The sequence below is a fragment of the Schistocerca americana genome, chromosome X (genome assembly GCF_021461395.2).
Source record: "Schistocerca americana isolate TAMUIC-IGC-003095 chromosome X, iqSchAmer2.1, whole genome shotgun sequence".
NCBI lineage: Eukaryota > Metazoa > Arthropoda > Insecta > Orthoptera > Acrididae > Schistocerca > Schistocerca americana.
In genome coordinates this window covers 329734416-329754278 of record NC_060130.1, presented here as the reverse complement: position 1 = coordinate 329754278, position 19863 = coordinate 329734416, and positions in this window count along the sequence as shown.

Below are 19863 nucleotides of genomic sequence, written 5' to 3'. Positions count from 1 at the left end.
TATACTTTATATATGACCAGAATCTCTTTGGATTTCCTGCCAAATTTTGAGAATTGTAGAAAGTATTAAAAGAATCTTGCATAGAAGTTCATGGTTCATTTTGAGCTTCTGTAAAGCGGTTTTGCGTTCTTTCAAATTTAGCATCGTTTTTCATTGCCTCTGCAACAGTGATTTGACTTGTTAAGTGTACCATGGAAGATCAGTACCATCTCCTATTAATTAATTTTTTATATATCTCTTACTACCCACCAATACAATTTCTCTGAATTTAAACCACACCTGCTCTAGACTTACATAATCAGATTGGATGGAGTGGAGGCTGTCTCTTAGGAAGGCTCAAGCGAGTTTTAATCTGCTTTTAAAAAATGTATTTTGCGTTTATTCGTGGTGCATTTTGATGTTGCAGTGTTCAGTCTCACTACAGCAGTCTTGTGGCCACTAATCCCTGCATCTTTCATGATGTCCCCTATTTGCTCAGGATTATTTTTTGCTAAGAAGGCAAGTATGTTTTGCAATCCCAGACTCACAGGAACTATTTACTTCGATTTCACTACAAGATAAATTATTTGTCACAGCAATAAACACATCACCACCAACTGTATTTAATCTATCCTTTCTGAACATGGTTAAGTTGTATACAAAAATGTTAGTTGAATTTATTTCTGTACCTACAACTTGAGCTCCAGTGCCTTCTGTTAGTGCTTGTAGCTCTGGTTCTTTTCAGACACAGCTGTGACAATTTACTTCTACATTAGCTACTAGCTGCAGCTGACTGCACCTTGCGCTCTTCATGGCATACAAAAGCATCATTTCTGCATCTGTAATGACTCCATTCTGTATGCTCATAGAATACGTGCTAGATTCTTTCCCATCCTTGGCAGTCATATCCCTAAAGGGCAGCATTATGTGCCTCACGTGTCGGCTCCCACCTGCCAGTAAACCTTCGTTATGTCAATGTCTGGACTTTGTGGGTCAAGAGGCTTCCTCTGGAAGAGCATGAGCTACATAATTTGGCTCAGGGAGTTTGTGAGCCACACAGAGTGCACAAAAACCTTTACTCAGATGAAACAGTGTGTGCCTCTGATTGGCCCCTCTGATAGCTGTTCACTGCCTCCTTCTCCTTGGATCTACCTCCTACCTGACCGTGGGTGAGAGGTCAACTTCAGTGCAGACAGTACATGGGGTGGCTACAGTAGTGGACTGATCAGAGGATACATGGGATGAGCTGGACGTCCCCTAGATCCACACATCTGGCCCTCCACAGTAACGCCCATTGGCAAGAGCCTCAAGCTGTGTGAATGAACCCAACACCACATGTACCTGTGCTTGAAGGGTCACCAATTCAGCTGACATCTGAACATGACCATCACAGTCCCTGTGCATACTAAAGGTGGCAAAACCGTTAACTACTTAGTAATTAGAAGACTGAAATGTGCCTGATGACCACTCAAACACGCAAAAAATTAAGAAACTAAACTAGTATCTATTGAGATAACTGAAAAATATTGCTCCCATTTGTAGCTCATAAATATAATTAGCAAATAAATGGTGTACTCGCCATGTATAAATCAGCAACGGATGGCGTTCTCTCTCCCTATCACACCAACCGATATCTGTTTATTTTAATACATACTAGTAGGCTTTAAACCAGCTATTTATGAGATGTGCTTGATTCACCCTATCAAGGTAATCCATAAACAGGCATTCCATTTTTGTTATTCAATAAGTATGCAAAAAGTGCTGGTTTCTTTTTTCTATTCAATTTTACTTACTGCAGCACAATTTTGTCCTTCTTAGTTAACTCGATTTCATGCAGTACATTTAATTAAATGTATTATTACGAGTTTTATTGTTTTAATTGATTACATAATTTTATATATTTATCAAAACTTGTAGATATCTACTTTTAATGTGAGACACAAATATTTTACAGTATTAATAACTGATAAACCATTGTTTGTACTCTACCTTTGACAAGATGGTAATAGGGGCTAGTTATTCTGAGCTGGTGAAGCATACATCAACAAAGCGGCTAGAATTAAACAGGATTTGTTTTTGTTAAATGCGACAGCAGGTGAGATAATGAGACCTACTTTCCATCTGCCCATCACAATTTCAGGGATAACTCACCTGAGTATTTTGGAACTTCGATTGTATTGGCCATAGGAGCCCATGGAATTGCTATGTACTCCACATCTATACTGCTGAAATCAAATTCTAGGGCTGGAATTAATGCAGTCCTGAAACAAGCTTATGAACCAGCAAGAGGGACAAGTCTTCCTGGAAACCTTATTGTGGCATGTAAACTGAAATCAGAAATTCAGTACTGCAAAGAGACAACATTGTCATACGAACCACCACAGTGGCACTTGTTCTGCTGAGCACAGTACTTGCTTTGGTACGTAGAAGATGAAGTATAAGACTGAGCTCGGACCCAGCAGTCATTCAGAGTCCAGTGCATTGGAAACCCTGAGCAGAAAAGCAGCAGACAGAAGTTGAACTCACAGGGTTGTGATTTTAAGAATGATTGATTCATTTTAGCTTGTAAGTTGGGAATAGTGAGTTAAAAGTCACTTTGAAAGAAGCCTACTAATGAAATAAGTTCCATGGTGTCTGAGTTAAGGAGCAGAGCAAGGGACCCTGTGGAAATATGAAAGGTTAAATGATAGGCTTAAAGGAACCAGTTGTTAGAATAATTCATAAAAGGCGAAACAGGGCCAGAAGGGCCACTCGCCAGGAACTCTAACACAAAGGATAAACTAGTTTGGTGAACCCTAGGGATATGGGGCCAGCGGAAGTGGCCGTGCGGTTCTAGGCACTACAGTCTGGAACCGAGCGACCACTACAGTCACAGGTTCGAATCCTGCCTCAGGCATGGATGTGTGTGATGTCCTATAGGCGACTGATGACCTCAGAAGTTAAGTCGCATAGTGCTCAGAGCCAATTGAACCATTTGAACCGAGGGATCTGGGCTTGGTAAAAAAGAGTGTAATGCAATGTATCAACAGTAATTGGTCAAAAAACACGTCATAGCGGACGTGAGTTGCAACAGAGCCAGCCACTGGCAGGCAAGTGAGCTATGCTTTGCAAAGCAAAACTCAACCGAATGGCGTTGCGAAGCAGAGCCAGCTTGGTGGGGTATAGCAACAGCCAATTCTGCAGTATGCTAGCAGAAGGAAGGAATCCTTTCCTCATTGCCATCATAGAAGTGTTTAGAGTATATGCATTAAGCTGTAAACCAACATATTCTGGAGAGTATAAGTACTAAGCCTTTTGTGTACTAAATCATTTTCATCTCAGTATCACAGCCTACACCACAAGCGTGCAGCTTCCAGAGTGACATCCCAGAATGCAGTCACAGGAGAGGCACCTGCTTGCTGCAGGAAGTTCATCGTCATTGTCAGCTGCGCCACCATGCTGTCATCACAGTCACAGCTGGAGACATCGCTGACAGTGCCATTCAATTAACATCACTCTCAGCCTCACTCATAGTGCTATAAGTATACCAGACATCTATTGTTTGGCACGAGAGGCAACTGAATGTCTCCACCCAGATGTTCAAAAATGGCTCTGAGCACTATGGGACTCAACCTCTGAGGTTATTAGTCCCCTAGAACTTAGAACTAGTTAAACCTAACTAACCTAAGGACATCACAAACATCCATGCCCGAGGCAGGATTCGAACCTGCGACTGTAGCGGTCTCGCGGTTCCAGACTGCAGCGCCTAGAACCGCTCAGCCACCCCAGCTGGCTTAATAAGCCAACTTAAAATAATGTGACGTATCTCTTAACAATGAACGTAGACTGGGAAGTGTTTCTAGAAACATATAATATATTAAAAAGTATGTCAGTTACTCTACTAATTGTTCTGTGCATATCAGGATACCTTGAGTGACAATTATGCTATTTTAAATTATTGCATATATCATTATTTAATAGAAAAAAATTATTTTATTTTTAATGATATAGTTAATTTTGTAAATTGATTTTTTTATATCAGAGCATACTGGTAATGTGAGTGATTTAAGAAATATTAATGTCAGTTTAACGGAACTTTTTTAAATTGCCATATTACTCTTTGCTCTCATTTTAACTTGATTTATAAAATTCTATAGCCAAAGTATCGAAATTAATGTTGAGTTATTTGTAGGTATGAAATATTAATATTTTCCAAAGGTATCTAAGTGCTTAAAAACTATACTTCTTATTTATTTTTGCTGAATTTTTAAATAAAAATATTAAAATATTTTCTGCTGACGATTAGGTTTTTAAGTTATTACCCTTCAATTATTATCTTGTAAATTACTTATACTAACATAATTAAATCTTTTATGGTATTAGTAAATGAAATGCAAAATAGCAATTTTTATGTTATATGATAATAATATGTATATAACCAATTATTTCAGTTATGATGATATAATTATCTAATAATTTTTATGTACATAACTATTAACATATATATAAAATACTGCATTATGATTAATTGAATATTATTAATGTATTTAATTAAAATATTTTTTACATTAAATTCAATAGTAATGTTATTTAATCTTTCTTTATTATTTGTATGCTACCGCTTCTGCTTTGCTCTTTTCTGCTGATGGGTAAGCCTGCAAGCCAAATGTGTAAGTGAAAAATTTTGCACAACGGATTTTATAACGCTAATTTGTCGCCCTGACACTTACATGCTCTCCAGAAGGGTAAGCTTGTCCTTTGCTCTATATGTGACGTTAACTAGTCTTATGCAAATCTGGTTGGTTTCTAACCATATCCTCAGTATATGCTAGAATGTTCAGATGTGTTGACCTACAAACACTGCCTCCACCAGGTGGTTGCAAACATGAAATACCCAAATAAGGAGATAATAAAATGACCAAGGAAAGTACTAGATATAAAATGATACACTCAGTAGTGTTAAATTCTTTACTCTTCTGCAATTCACTCTATTCAAGATTACACACCGAGCGAGGTGGTGCAGTGGTTAGACACTGGACTCGCATTCGGGAGGATGACGGTTCAATCCCGTGTCCGGCCATCCTGATTTAGGTTTTCTGTGATTTCCCTAAATCGCTCCAGGCAAATGCTGGGATGGTTCCTTTCAAAGGGCACGGCCGACTTCCTTCCCCATCCTTCCCTAATCCGATGAGACCGATGACCTCGCTGTCTGGTCTCCTTCCCCGAAACAACCAACCAACCAAGATTACACAGTACGAGCAACATTATAGTTCTGCCTATTCACATTTGGTAATCGCTCTGTCTGGCACTGTCCTGTGATATATTCACAGTCGTTAATTCAAGTGCAGAATACTGACATCAGCTATGGCAATTGCAATTATATTTAGAACTACACTCGCGACTAGCAACGTGAAGCCTCAGCATAGAACGAAAAAGACATGCACACCTACAAGAAATAACATAGTATTCACTTAATTTTCTTGCACAACGTCGTGATTGCGCAGTGCACATACAAACACATATATAAAACACTTCTTACGGCGCCAACCAGCGAGTAGACGCACAAACAAGTCACTATTTCAAACAATTGAAAACACTCGAACCAAGGAGCAGACGCTCAACCGCAGTAGTAATTCTACAAATTATTCTAAGACACTAAAGCACAAGCAGACGCTAAAGCACGGCAACAAATGCAATTCTTATAAACTAGCATTTATAACGCATGGTTCTATGCATCTAAGCATAATTTATTCAACCAAGCTGAGATCACGATTAATATGTAAGTAATTATTTACTGAGGCTTTAAATATTAATAGAATAGTAGGATAAAATGATAAAAATAATATTATACATTTATTGTGATAATAGTTAATTGTCATTATTTACATTCAATAGAGAATTTCTAGTTATCAATACAGAAATGTGTTCAATTTTTTAGTAAATCATTGAATATTAAATTATAGGGACAATGACATAACCCATTTATCATGATTCAAGTTATAGATTTTGTTTATTTTCACATAACAGAAAAATTGTTACTGTTATTAAGGACTTCTGGACTATTTTTTTTTTGTTGATACTTCTCTAACGGGTCTTTTGGAGGGCTGAGTAAAATGTTATTGCATCCATTTGCTGTTAGGATGGGAAGTGTGAGCGCTAGTTCCAGTTCGTGCAGAATGTGGAACATGGAAAACTTAGTTTTACCATTTATTAATAAAGACGGAGCGACAAATGCATTATGCGTGTCTGGTAACCCATCATCACTGTGTCGAGAGCGATACATGTGCACAACTGGCCGGTCTCAGACTGTTCTTCGTATCTGGTGGCTGTGTACACGCCACGGAGCTCGACTCAGATTGCATTTCCTGTCAGCATTCTGCATGATAAGCGCACAGCGCGGCGGCTCTCCCGCTGTCCGCTTCTGCCGTACAATTCTACCGTTACAATCACCCTCCTTCACGAAAACGAGCTACAGAAGGTTGCTCGAGACGACCTCCTCGGCGTCATGCGATTTGTCTCGCCAATGGCGGCGTTGGGGGGCACTTCAACATTTATTCTGTTTGCAGACACAGTGACGATGGGCACTGATGAGCGGGTTTTCAGGACAACAATTTCATACATTACATAGGCTGCACATACAAGAGACATCAATAAAAGCACAAAGAACACAACACTGCCAATCAAATATGGATTAGCATTATTGGAATATTCAATAGACTTCATTTTAGTTCCTACTTCTAAGGAATTTAACCCATTATTAGTATTTATTACACTTCCATGGATATCCGCAATTAAATTGTCATCCTCGGGTAAGATGGACAGAGAATGATTTGCATAGGTCAGTAAGTATGATTCATTGTAATAAACAGGTAACATCCTTGTTAAAGGAAATTTTGCATCTGCATGAAAGGTGGTTGGTAATACAGAAGGCGTTTCAAACAGATCACATGATAAATCACAGCGCGTAACATTCAGAATTAATCCACTACCAGTTAATTTGAATATGAAAGGTAGTTCAGGTGTGTCAAACGTTTTACAGCTAAATGTGATTTCGAGAGTTGAGTTAAACGAATATATTATACATTCAGAATATCTTTTAAGGAATGGTTGATGAAGGCGCATTAAAATCCTAGGGCAATCACCATGAGGCGGATTGTTCATAAGCAAATTTTTCTCACAACTGTACACTCTAGTATCTAAGAATACTGCCATCTCTGGGCAAATTTGCTTATGACTATGTTTACACTTACGAACATCATGTTCATTCAGGGATACAAAATATCTTCTATCTTTACTGATTAATAAATAATCCTTTAGCTGATACATTGTGTGAATACCTACTTGGTTCCATTTCACAGGGTAAGTATGAATTTTTTACATTTCAGAACTATGCTTGGATCACGCAATCGGTATAGAAACAATTACAGTTAATTGATCTTCAATCATTAAAGAAAATGTGGTAGTTAATCTGTAATAAGCATATAAATTGTAGGAATTGACAGGGTTAATCATGGTGGATGATGCATCTAGCGTACATTCAATCAACAGCAACATTTGTAAAAATTGGTCTGGATGCAATAAAACACTGTTCAAGCAATCATTTGAACTACTTTCTAGGGCTATTCTTAAATTGAGAGCATCAAATTTAGCGTTTGATAAACTGTCAGTAATTCTTAACAGTAGGGTGTTTAAATCTAAATGTGCACACACAGCTTGACGAATTGCATATAATTCATGGATGGTTGCATTAATTTCACCACGAATTGTGTTAAAATGTGTAATGAACTCTTTCACAATTTGTTCAATAAAAGATGTGTGATTAGTAATGGTCTTTTGCATATTTCTTAACACAATTATTTCATTAGAAAAGTTAATTGAATTTGTGTTAGACTGCTGCTCTAGAGCTAGTATTTTATCCTTTATGTCCAATAGATTTTGGCTAGTTAAGGTACCAAATACAGTACGAAGAACTCTACCTCCAAAATCAAACCAGGCATGATTGAGCCTAATCAAGCTTTTATGTGGTAAGAGTTTTAAGAAACAGTTAATCTCTTGCTCATAGCTAACGAACGTGGATTCTACTTGCATTTTCGCAGTAATCCAGTTGTTATACCAAGAGGTTCCAGTTTCCAAGACTGAATCATTATTCTTAATTGAACGGATCACATCGCCGACAGAAGTGGCCAAGCAGTTCTACGCGCCACAGTCTGGAAACGAGCGACCGCTATGGTCGCGGGTTCGAATCCTGCCTCGGGCATGGATGTGTGTGATGTCCTTAGGTTAGTTAGGTTGAAGTAGTTCTAAGTTCTGGGGGACTGATGACCACAGCAGTTAAGTCCCATAGTGCTCAGAACCATTTGAACCATTTGAATGGATCAGATCAATTTGTTTTTTAACAGAATCAAATTGTTGGTGAATCTCAGACAAATTATATTTAAGCACAACTGTAGCACTGTGCGTTGAGACTACCACGTCTGATTGTGGTTCAAACAACACACCTGCATTCTGTGATACTACGTCTACAGCATTAATGGAACACACTAGCCGGCCGAAGTGGCCGTGCGGTTAAAGGCGCTGCAGTCTGGAACCGCAAGACCGCTACGGTCGCAGGTTCGAATCCTGCCTCGGGCATGGATGTTTGTGGTGTCCTTAGGTTAGTTAGGTTTAACTAGTTCTAAGTTCTAGGGGACTAATGACCTCAGCAGTTGAGTCCCATAGTGCTCAGAGCCATTTTTTGGAACACACTAACATAAAAAAGAATGGAATTACAGTAAACATAGTTAATAAGTTGTACACACTAGGATTAAACAATGAATATGAAGAAATATGCGTCTTCGGTGACCTGTGGAACAGATGTTATTTACACTTGAGCACCTTGCGCAATAGCTGCGACTTTATGTTGCGCAGCACTTCACATACGCACTCGGCTAAACGCAACACACCTTGCATTCACTCACACTACACACTCTTACGGAGGTTGTAAGTGTGCCTTGGGCTGGATCGCTGGGTTGACGGCGGCGACGTCTCGGGCTCGAAGTCTGGACTGTGAACTCGCGGTGGTCGGCTCCTGGATTTGGGAGCAGCTGGTCTACCCCTCGGTCGGTCCTCGTCGTCGTCCTGCGTTGCTACAGGGAATCTACCCCGGTAGGGCTTTACACGTTTGACATGGACGACAACCGAACGAAAAGGCAGTTGGAGCTTTAGAGTGACAGGTGACACCACCTCCAATATCGGGTATGGTCCCTTCCAAAACTTCTTAATCTTTTTGACCTGCGACTTCTTTAGCACTACATTGCTCAGGTAGACAAAGTCTCCCGCTCGATACTGCTGCACGACTGCTTGGCAATCATGTTGCTTGGCTTGCTGAAGGAAGGACTGATGATTCCGCCTTTTCACTCCCCTCCATGCGTCCTTCAGTTTGCGAGCTAACTCCCTTACGTGTTCATTGCTGATTCCAGCTGTCGATCGTGCAAAGTCCAAGGGTGAACGCATCTTCTGTCCATATACAATTTCATAAGGACTGAGGCCCGTTGATGAGTGCATTTTAGCGTTGTAGTCATTTACAACATAGGAAGACAGACGTCCCAATTATCGTGTTTGCTGCTTACATAGTGGCTAAGCATTTTAATGATGGTTCTGTGTACTCTGTCGACGCGACCATTGCCTTCAGGGTGTGCTGGTGTAGTTCTCAACTGAGTTATTTGCATCAGCTTACATGTTTGTTTAAGTAAATCACTCATAAAATTCGTCCCTTCGTCACTGATAATGCTTAATGGAGATCCAAACTTTATAATCCATTCCTTCACAAAAACTTTAGCTATGGTTTCAGCACTTTGATCAGGTGTTGGTACCATCATAAGATATCTGGAGAAATGATCTAATATCGTTAATATGTACTTGTTTCCATCCTTACTCTTCGGCAGGGGACCGACGACGTCTAACCGTATTCTTTCAAAAGGTTCACTAGTCTCCGGCAGTTCTTGTAATGGTGCCTTAGCTCTTCCCGAATTATTCCGTCTGTTGCAGGAATCACATTGTGAGACAAACTCAAATACGTCAGCCTTACGACTTGGCCACCAATACTTCTCAGCTACTTTGATATTCGTTGCCTTTTTACCGCAGTGTCCTGATAGTAAGGAATCATGTTGTTCAGTTAAGATTCGCTCTCTCATGCTTCCTGGAATAACTAGGAGATTCCCTTTACTAGTAACTTTGTACAGCAATCCATCTATTTCAACGAGCTGTTGATCATTTTTCCATATTTCGCATTGTGGATCTTCTTCTTGTGCTGCTTTTAATTCCTCCTCACGGCTGTTGGTGACACAAACACAAACCTTACGACTCATCGCATCAGCATTCACATGTTGTTTCCCAGGACGATGGATAGCTGTGAATTGGTAAGCACTCAGTTCTAATGCCCATCTTGTTAGTCTCGAACTGGGATCCTTTAAGCTCAACAGCCATTTAAGTGCGGCATGGTCTGTGATTACAGTGAATTCTCTTCCTGTTAAGAAACATCTGTTTTGTTTGATACCAAAGACCGGAGCACAAAGTTGCTTTTCATTGGTAGTGTAGTTACATTCCGCCTTATTCAATTGCTGGGAAGCAAATGATACTGGACGTTCCTGAGCATCAAATTTTTGGGACAAAATAGCACCAACTGCAAAATTTGAAGCATCTGTGGAGAGGATGAAGGGCTTACTCAAATCCAGATAGGCCAAAACTGTAGCTGTGGTTAGAGCAGTTTTCAGTTTTTCCATTGCATTTTTGCATTCTGTTGACCAATTGAATGTGGCTCCTTTCTTAAGTAACTGTGTCATTGGCCTTGCGATATCTGCATAATGGGTTATGAAGCGACGATAGAAATTCAATAAACCCAAAAATGATTGTAGTTCTTTGACTGTTTGATGTTCAGGAAAGGTTTTGACACCTTCGATTAATTTTGGATCAGCGCGGACACCTTCACTGGTTATAACATGTCCAAGGTACTTCACTTCACTTTGTGCGATGTGACATTTATCTATTGATAAAGAGAAGTCCGCACTTCTGATACGCTCAAGTACTGCTTGAAGTCTCTCAGTGTGTTGCCTCATGTTTTCACCAAAAATTATCACCTCGTCAAGGTATGCAAGAGCTTGTGTTGGGGTGAGCCCACGTAAAACAGAATCCATTAGGCGTTGGAAGGTAGCTGGGGCGTTACGTAGTCCAAAGGGGATATGGAGGTGTACACTCCTGTTGCAGTTACAAGTGAAGTTTTTGCTTGATCATCTGGATGCACTGTTAATTGGTGATATCCACTAGTTAGATCACAGACCGAGAATATGCGACATCTGCCCAAATAGTTCAGGGCTTCTACCAAGTTTGGTAATTGGTCAATGTCTGGTGTGATGACGGCCTTTAAAGCTCGGTAATCAAAGCAAAATCGGAACTGTGGTTGGCCCAAAACAGATTTCGTCTTTACTAGGACCACTGGTGATGACCATGGTGGATTAGCAGGGTCTCTTGGTTTGATAATTCCGGCCTCTAGTTGTTCCTTGACCATATCTTCAACCAATTCTCTTTGACTGAATGGAATTCGGTAAGGCTTCTGCGTGAATGGTGCTGCATTTCCAATGTGTATACGACGCTAAACTAAGTGAGTAACAGGCAAATTTGAACGTTCTCTGAAAGGATCTGAATACTCTAACAAAACAGGTGCTAAAATCTTTTGATCATCAGCTGACAAATGTTCAATCTTCTTCCAAATTTTATTCTTTAATTCGATTTCATTTTCAGCTACTTGTTTCAATGTTTCAGTATCACTACAAGAATCTGTTTCCGTGACTGCTACATCTGCTGCTTTGTTTGGAATCGGTATTACATCATCTTTAGTTATGCTCGACACTTCAGCAACCTTCGTTCCTCGTGGCAAAACGACATCTGTATTGCTCATATTCGTTATTGTTATTGGGACACTCGCCACGTTCAGCCTCACCATTGTAGTACGCCTATACTTCGGGCAACATAACAATGCATTGTGTCCAATAATTCACAATTTTCCGACCGTTCGGTCGACAACAGAGCTCCTTTTCTGATCAGTGGTGACTTTACTTCAACATGGATTGTCTTTCCTGTTCCCTGAGGAACTTGCTGTGGCTGAGTAATTTGTACTTCGACTCGGAGGGTTCCAACTGATGCGTCGGTCGGGGTGATCGGTCCCTCGACGTCAGAATTTTGGCTCCTTTGAGTCCAACATGAAGAATGATTTTCCAGGTTGTAATTGTTACGGCCTAGTCTGATCCTTCCTTCTGCAACAAATATCTCTGCCCCGTCAGCAGATAAGAAATCAAATCCAAGTACGCCATCGTAGCGCGTTTCATTATTAGAAACCACTTGCACCGTTGCTGTGTATTTCCTAGGCACAATTCTACATCAACTTGTCCATAGTTACGTAGTTTCCCACCGTTCAGCCCCCCCCCCCCCCCCCCGTATTAAACATTGGCGGTCTCAGCTTGTCCCTTTCGTCTATAGAACACCACATCAATGAGATCTGTGCTCCTGTGTCGATCAATAATTTAATATTTTTTCCACAATAAACAGCACCTATTACAAAGTCATTATCGAACTGATTTTCAGCTGCACTAACAGGAATCACTGCCTCGGGCAAGGGGCGGACGCTGTGGTGGCACGTACGTCCCCGAAATCGTTTAAAGATCTGCCGAGTATTCTGCTGCTCACATTTGATTTCTTTTTGTTGGGACAGTTCCTCGCTAATTAACCCTGTATCCCACAGTTGTGGCAGGTCCTGTTCTCCTTACAGTCCTTGCGCTTGTGACCGGGCCTATTGCATCGGTAACATTCCATATCTGAGTTGCACACGCGACGTTCTTCTTTTCGCATGTCATTTGGGCGTCTCAATGCTTCGACAAAACCAACAGCTGCCTCTACTGCTTCTTGAAATGTTTTACAGCGTGCAAGTCTGACCGCTTTTTTTTACTTGTTCCCCATACAACCCGTGGATGAATGTGTCAAGTGCTCTCTGATCGGCTTCCAAAAGCCGGTTCTCATTTTCGTCCTCTACAAGCTCGTAAGTCTTAGCATTTATGTTTCGGATTCTATCAGCGAATTGCTCGATAGATTCGTCACGCCGCATGCGCAAACTGTGAAGTTACTCACGGTAGAATCTGATTGCATTTTTGCGTTCGAACCTCTGAACCACTACCGTTTTAAAATCATTGTAAACTTCTGTTTTCACGCAAATCGGCTCCGCACCAATAAAATTTTGTGTCGCTCCTTGGATTCTCAGTTTAGCAACTGCTAGCTTATCTGAATCAGTCCACGAACCCAACAGAGCTGCGCCTTCGAGTTTCCGAAAAAATACTTTCACATCTTCCTCAGGTTTTCCACTGAACACTGGTTCAGATAGCAACAGTGAAAAATTCTTTATTGCAACAGAAGTGCCGTCATGTGACAAATCAACTGGGAGGCTACGCTCGCTTTTATCTGCTTTTAATTGTTGAATCTCTCTTCGTAGTTCTTCTATAACGGTTTGGAGATCGACCGTGTTACTCGCGTTTACGTCTACCATTTTGAATGCAGTCTATACCGGTCACTCAATACAGAAAAATTAAAAATCAACACTGGCTTTCGTTTTAAGCCAGTCTGAGTAGACTAACCTGAATTCCAGCGCTGGATGTCCCCATGTTGTCGGACGATGTCCTTGGCTGTTGCTGCTAGCTGTGTTGTCGTGAAGATGCTCCGATGTTAAGTTTACATATCGCTGCACTTTTCAGGACTGTGGGTTTCCCGAAAATAATCCCACTTCTGACACCACTTTTCTAACGGCGTCTTTTGGATGGGCGAGTAAAGTGTTATTGCGTCCATTGCTTTTAGGATGGGATGCGTGAGCGGTAGTTCCGGGTAGTGCAGAATGTGGAACACGGAAAACTTAGTTTTACCATTTATTAATAAAGACGGTGCGACAACGCATTACGCGTGTATGGTATCCTGTCATCACTGTGTTGAGTAGTGCGATTATACATGCCAATGATTTTGTGGTAGGATGTTTAGACATTTGCATGTCCCTTGAAGATTAAATTGCTTCCACCTCCGGTTTTTAATCGTCATTTTCAACCGTTCGACAATACTAGCTTTCAAATGGGAAAATGGTGAATAGTGATTCATCTCAATTCGTTCCGTTACTGTTTTGAAACGTCTATAATAAAATTCACCTCCGTGATCGGTCTGAAGGTTGTTGAGACATCGATTCGTTCCAGTCTGCAATGGTTGTTCAAAAACCTCCAAAACCTCCTTCCCCGTCTTTACCTTCACAGGTTGGGCCCAAGTGAATTTTTAATATACAGGGTGATTCAAAAAGAATACCACAACTTTAGGAATTTAAAACTCTGCAACGACAAAAGGCAGAGCTAAGCACTATCTGTCAGCGAATTAAGGGAGCTATAAAGTTTCATTTAGTTGTACATTTGTTCTCTTGAGGCGCTGTTGACTAGGCGTCAGCGTCAGTTGATGCTAGCATGGCGACCGCTCAATAGAAAGCTTTTTGTGTTATTGAGTACGGCAGAAGTGAATCGACGACAGTTGTTCAGCGTGCATTTCGAACGAAGTATGGTGTTAAACCTCCTGATAGGTGGTGTATTAAACGTTGGTATAAACAGTTTACAGAGAATGGGTGTTTGTGCAAAGGGAAAAGTTCTGGATGGCCAAGAACGAGTGATGAAAATGTAGCACGCATCCAGCAAGCATTTGTTCGCAGCCCAGGAAAATCGACTCGCAGAGCTAGCAGAGAGCTGCAAATTCCACAATCAACTGTACGGAGAGTCCTACGAAAAAGGTTAGTTATGAAACCTTATCGTCTGAAATTGGTTCAAGCACTGTCTGCAGCTGATAAGATTAAAAGAATCGATTTCTGTGATTTTATCCTTGCTCAAATGGAAACAGATCAATCTTTCGTTTCAAAGATTGTGTTTAGTGATGAAGCAACTTTCCACACTAACGGGAAAGTCAACCGTCACAATGTCTGTATATGGGGCACTGAGAATCCGCGGGAAACAACTCAGTATGAACGTGACTCGCCTAAGGTAAACGTTTTCTGTGCCATTTCAGCCAATATAGTTTTTGGTCCCTTTTTCTTCGAAGGTGCTACTGTAACTGGACTACAGTATCTGGAGATGTTAGAGAATTGGCTGTTCCCTCAGCTCGAACAAGAAGCACAACAATTCCTATTTCAGCAGGATGGAGCGCCACCACATTGGCACTTATCTGTCCGTAACTACCTGAACGTCAACTACCCGAGGCGATGGATCGGCCGCCAGGCAGCCCGTGACAGAGCACTTCATCACTGGCCTCCAAGAAGCCCTGATCTTACCCCCTGCGATTTTTTCTTATGGGGGTATGTTAAGGATATGGTGTTTCGGCCACCTCTCCCAGCCACCATTGATGATTTGAAACGAGAAATAACAGCAGCTATCCAAACTGTTACGCCTGATATGCTACAGAGAGTGTGGAATGAGTTGGAGTATCGGGTTGATATTGCTCGAGTGTCTGGAGGGGGCCATATTGAACATCTCTGAACTTGTTTTTGAGTGAAAAAAAACCTTTTTAAATACTCTTTGTAATGATGTATAACAGAAGGTTATATTATGTTTCTTTCATTAAATACACATTTTTAAAGTTGTGGTATTCTTTTTGAATCACCCTGTATATGAATGACAATTGAAATGTTCTTGAAACTGATATTTGATGGTGAGTAGTCATGCGTGTCTACAAGATCAGCCTGTCATAAATCATCCAGTCCTCGTTTCTCACATGCCCACACAGAAATTTTCTGCAAGCAGGTTTGTGAAGCTCATGAACAACTTCCCCATAATTACTCGATTATGTGTCTTTCCCAAAGCTCAGATATGGTTGATAATATTTCTTACATGTGACCCATATTCCCTGTGGCAGCTGATGCTGTAAGTAGTCGTTATTGATCTACGATTTTATTTAGGTCATCGTAACATATACGCTCTAGAGATAGACTGTTCAGTCTTTTAGTCTGAACTTCAACTCCTTTACCTGCGCTATGCAGCTGCTACCATGCTTTAATTATATTCTTTTAATTGTTACTCTTTGAGGCTTTCATTCATCCTGTGGGGGTCATATGTGTGATGGTCATGCATTATATTTAACAATATGCTTTTAAATCTTTTGGGGTACACTTTTTGACATTCGACGTTTTTGAGAATATTAGCTGTAACAAATCAAACCTTGTTTCAAATTCCTTATCGCCACGTCTTATTTTATTCTCAGTTAAACACACTGGATGCCTGCATAAGAGATAGGGTTTTGTCCTGCTGACCAAATATGTTCTATCTAACTCAGCATTACTGTAACGATTAATGAATTCAGTAATATCATTTACTCCTTCGCCATCTTCTTCTTCTTGTCTGCCTCCATCCATAGTGCATGACAGCTCCTTCAGTCTGTTAGTTAATGGCTTAAACGTTTCTGAGATATATTGATGTCGTCACAGCTGCCCTAACTTTAACAATCGTAACTTCCTTCGAATAGCCTTCTGCACCTCAATATCTTTTCGCTTTGTCGACGAGATTTTGCTGTATACTAAGCCGTTTTTAAGAGAGTTTACAACCTATATATACTTTGAGACTACTTGTGATGATGGGAGTCAAGTGCTTTAGCTACACCTTGCTATATCCACGCATATCTCTTAGTTTTACAGTTCACATTGCTGTACTCTAGCATTCAACACCTTGACATTTGCGTCCTCTGAATGAGTGTGCTATGTGTGTGCATACTTGTCCATTGTCTAGATTATACTGATACAGTTACATTTTGATGCACTGCCTTTTATGCATAATCTCATTGAAGTTTGGTCTATGTCTGCCCTCACTCAATTTCCTAGTTTTATCTGTGACTAGAAAGCGATTCTGCGAGTTATTCCAGCTATCCCCACATATGGTAACAAATCCATTGAATGACATTTCAGTTCCTGTATGTGCTTGGAAAATATGCTTCAGATTTGGATTGTCCTGTTTGAAAGCCATAATAATGTTTGTATTATCCGGTATCATCTGTTATCATCTGCTTCATGATCCCTGAGTATGTGTGGCTTAAATAAAATATATTGACTTGCATATGGTAGCCAAAGCAGAAATATCGGCGGATCTCATTCTGATTTTTCAATGCGACGTCATTAAATATGAATATGCTGTTTGGCTTTACTTTCTCAGGTTGTGGAATATCACTGCTTTCGCAAAACGTCTGGAATGTTACTCCCTCAACGCTGTGCAAAATCTCCTTCAGTAGCTGCTGATATTTTGGCTGAAAAAGAGTTGTTGAAAAATATATACATCCTGGAAGTGGACTCCCTCAGGCTGTTTAACAGTGTTAGAACTAGATTAGTTATCCCACAGCCTGAAGTTCCAATAACCAAAGCACACGTAATATGGGGAAGTAATGACCACTTCGTCTCGTTCTTTTGGTTTCCGGGTTCATTATTGCAGGACCAGTCGCTTACCACAAGATTCTTGTGGTGAGGTTGTTTCATCCACTCGATCATGGTGGTAGCCACTCGTTTACATTGAAATGTATGGGGTTTTATAAACGCTCAGAATAGCTGGTTATGTAAACAAACTTAAAGAATATCGTAATTCAGTGCCCACATCTGGTAAAATTGAATCACACGCTTCTACCTCCATCAATGCACAGCATGCACCATAGAGATGAGTTATGGTTTCTTCCGATGGGTGGATACTTTGGCAAGCTAACTCCCATAATGTCTCATAGAATTGTTAGACAGATGACCGCCACCCTTGTTGACACTCTAAATCTCTCTGTATTATACAGCTGATTCATTAAACTATAAAAAGTGTGCTTCTGTAGATGTTTGCGCACTCTGTTGTTAAATATTTTAACTGTACCAGGGACGTCGATTACAGAGATTGTATGTTCACCCAGTATCAGCGAGGGAGAGCAAACGTTTCTGTGGAACAAGGCCCTAATCTGTACTGATACATCGCATAGTCAACACCGTTCATCTATGGATAATACTACTTTAATGTCACTAAACCGGAAGTATTCAAATGCTACCAGTGAGTGGAACTCCATATTCGATATCATACCAACACTGACATACACACACACACACACACACACACACACACACACACACACACACACACTCGCTGGTGTTCAAACAGTAGTTTTTGCTTAACAGCATAATGTTCACATCAGGTGCCCGCTGCAGCAACGACTTCACCTCATCTGCAAGGAAGAAACACTAATTATTAGTTAAGCTTATTTGCCTTATTTCCCTATTCACCGCCATCGGCGTTAATACTTACTCTGCCTCGAAACAGGAAGTGTTGATACAGGTCTTGACATCCTTATCTTTTTGCGTTGCTCTCACAAGTGGCAAGTGGATGAACTATTTATCGATCACTGTAAGTATAATTTCGTGACTTCTGTAATTACATGAAGTCCATGGAGTCCTGTAGCAACAAAGAATGTTGACCATTATACTGCTTCTGAGGTAGTAAAAGGTGCTTATGCTTATCCTTACTATTATTATTATCATCATCACGTAACATATGTCTATTCTCATATGCTTAGAACATGGAAGTGGCCTGGATGATAAGCATCTCAGAGCCAGAAGTGGCATGCCGATCTCTGTTTTCATATTTGCTGACAAAATTCTCATTAAAGTTTCTAGAACACCACAGCAACAACAGCAATTTGTCTCAATATCTTCATCGTCAGCGCTCCAAAATAAATTACGTTAATATAACAAATTGAATGGTTAGCAGCGTGATGTAGGAATGGCAGACGTTTTATAAAGTACTTCCAGTCGACGTCTTTATCAGTCATTGTCATTGTCAAGACTTGAATGTAGCAAGAGGACGCTGTATGTGGATATGTTTTTAAAAACTTTACAATTGGCTGCTGCTTTAATAGTAACAAAACATAATGACGATTGTAGGTAGATCAATACTTACATGCATCTTGCGTTGACAGGCATTTTAGGAAGTGAGGAGGGATGGAGTGGTGGAAGGGGACAAATTGACCTCCCCTTCGTCCTCTCTCTTCCTTGATCTCGGAAAGTGGCAGGAGCTCATGATTCCTTGAATGGCCTTGGAGGTAAGGAAGTGATGATGCTGATGTCGACGAAATATGACGAGCAGAATTGCATGAGATTTCACAGAATAACCATTTGGTTGGGTTCAAGTTTATCTCATACCCGAAGTGCCCTACTACTGGCCTTCCTGTTGCCAACCAGATAACCTCCAGGACAGAATTTGTGTACCCCAGCTGTCTGCGTGAAATGTTGTTGTTGTTGAAGAGAGTGAAAGTTTTCTAAATATATGTGTACTGTGTAAATGAGGTGGAAGTTGTGTACCAGCTCATTATTTACCTAGTAGAATTTCGGAAACTGCCATCCAGGCTAGCACACCAACCCTCGTTATCTGCCAAGTGGATGTGATCTGTAGCCGGCACACCTCCCTGTCCCGGAAGCAGTGCATTAACATGCATAGTTATCTATGCAGGTCATATTAATTTTCTCATTCAATTTATTTTACATTTGTTGGTGTCCAGTGTGAGGCCATTGACACATCAGTCCCTCAACCAGTTTGTAATTGACTGCATTTTTGGTGTCCAGTATGGGACTTCAATTTGATTTAATCCTCTGTTCATTGCTAGTGTGAGGATTTTGAAATTATTAGACATGACTCGGGAATAACTAACGTCCTATAGTGGCACAGAATCCACTTGAAGACCAAGGAAACGACTCGCCTTGAAGGGGCCAGAAAATGGTAGATGTGATTTACATGTATAGATAATAAATGATTACAGTTTCAGAAAAACTGAATGATTTATACAAGAGAAAGTACTTCACAAATCGAGCAA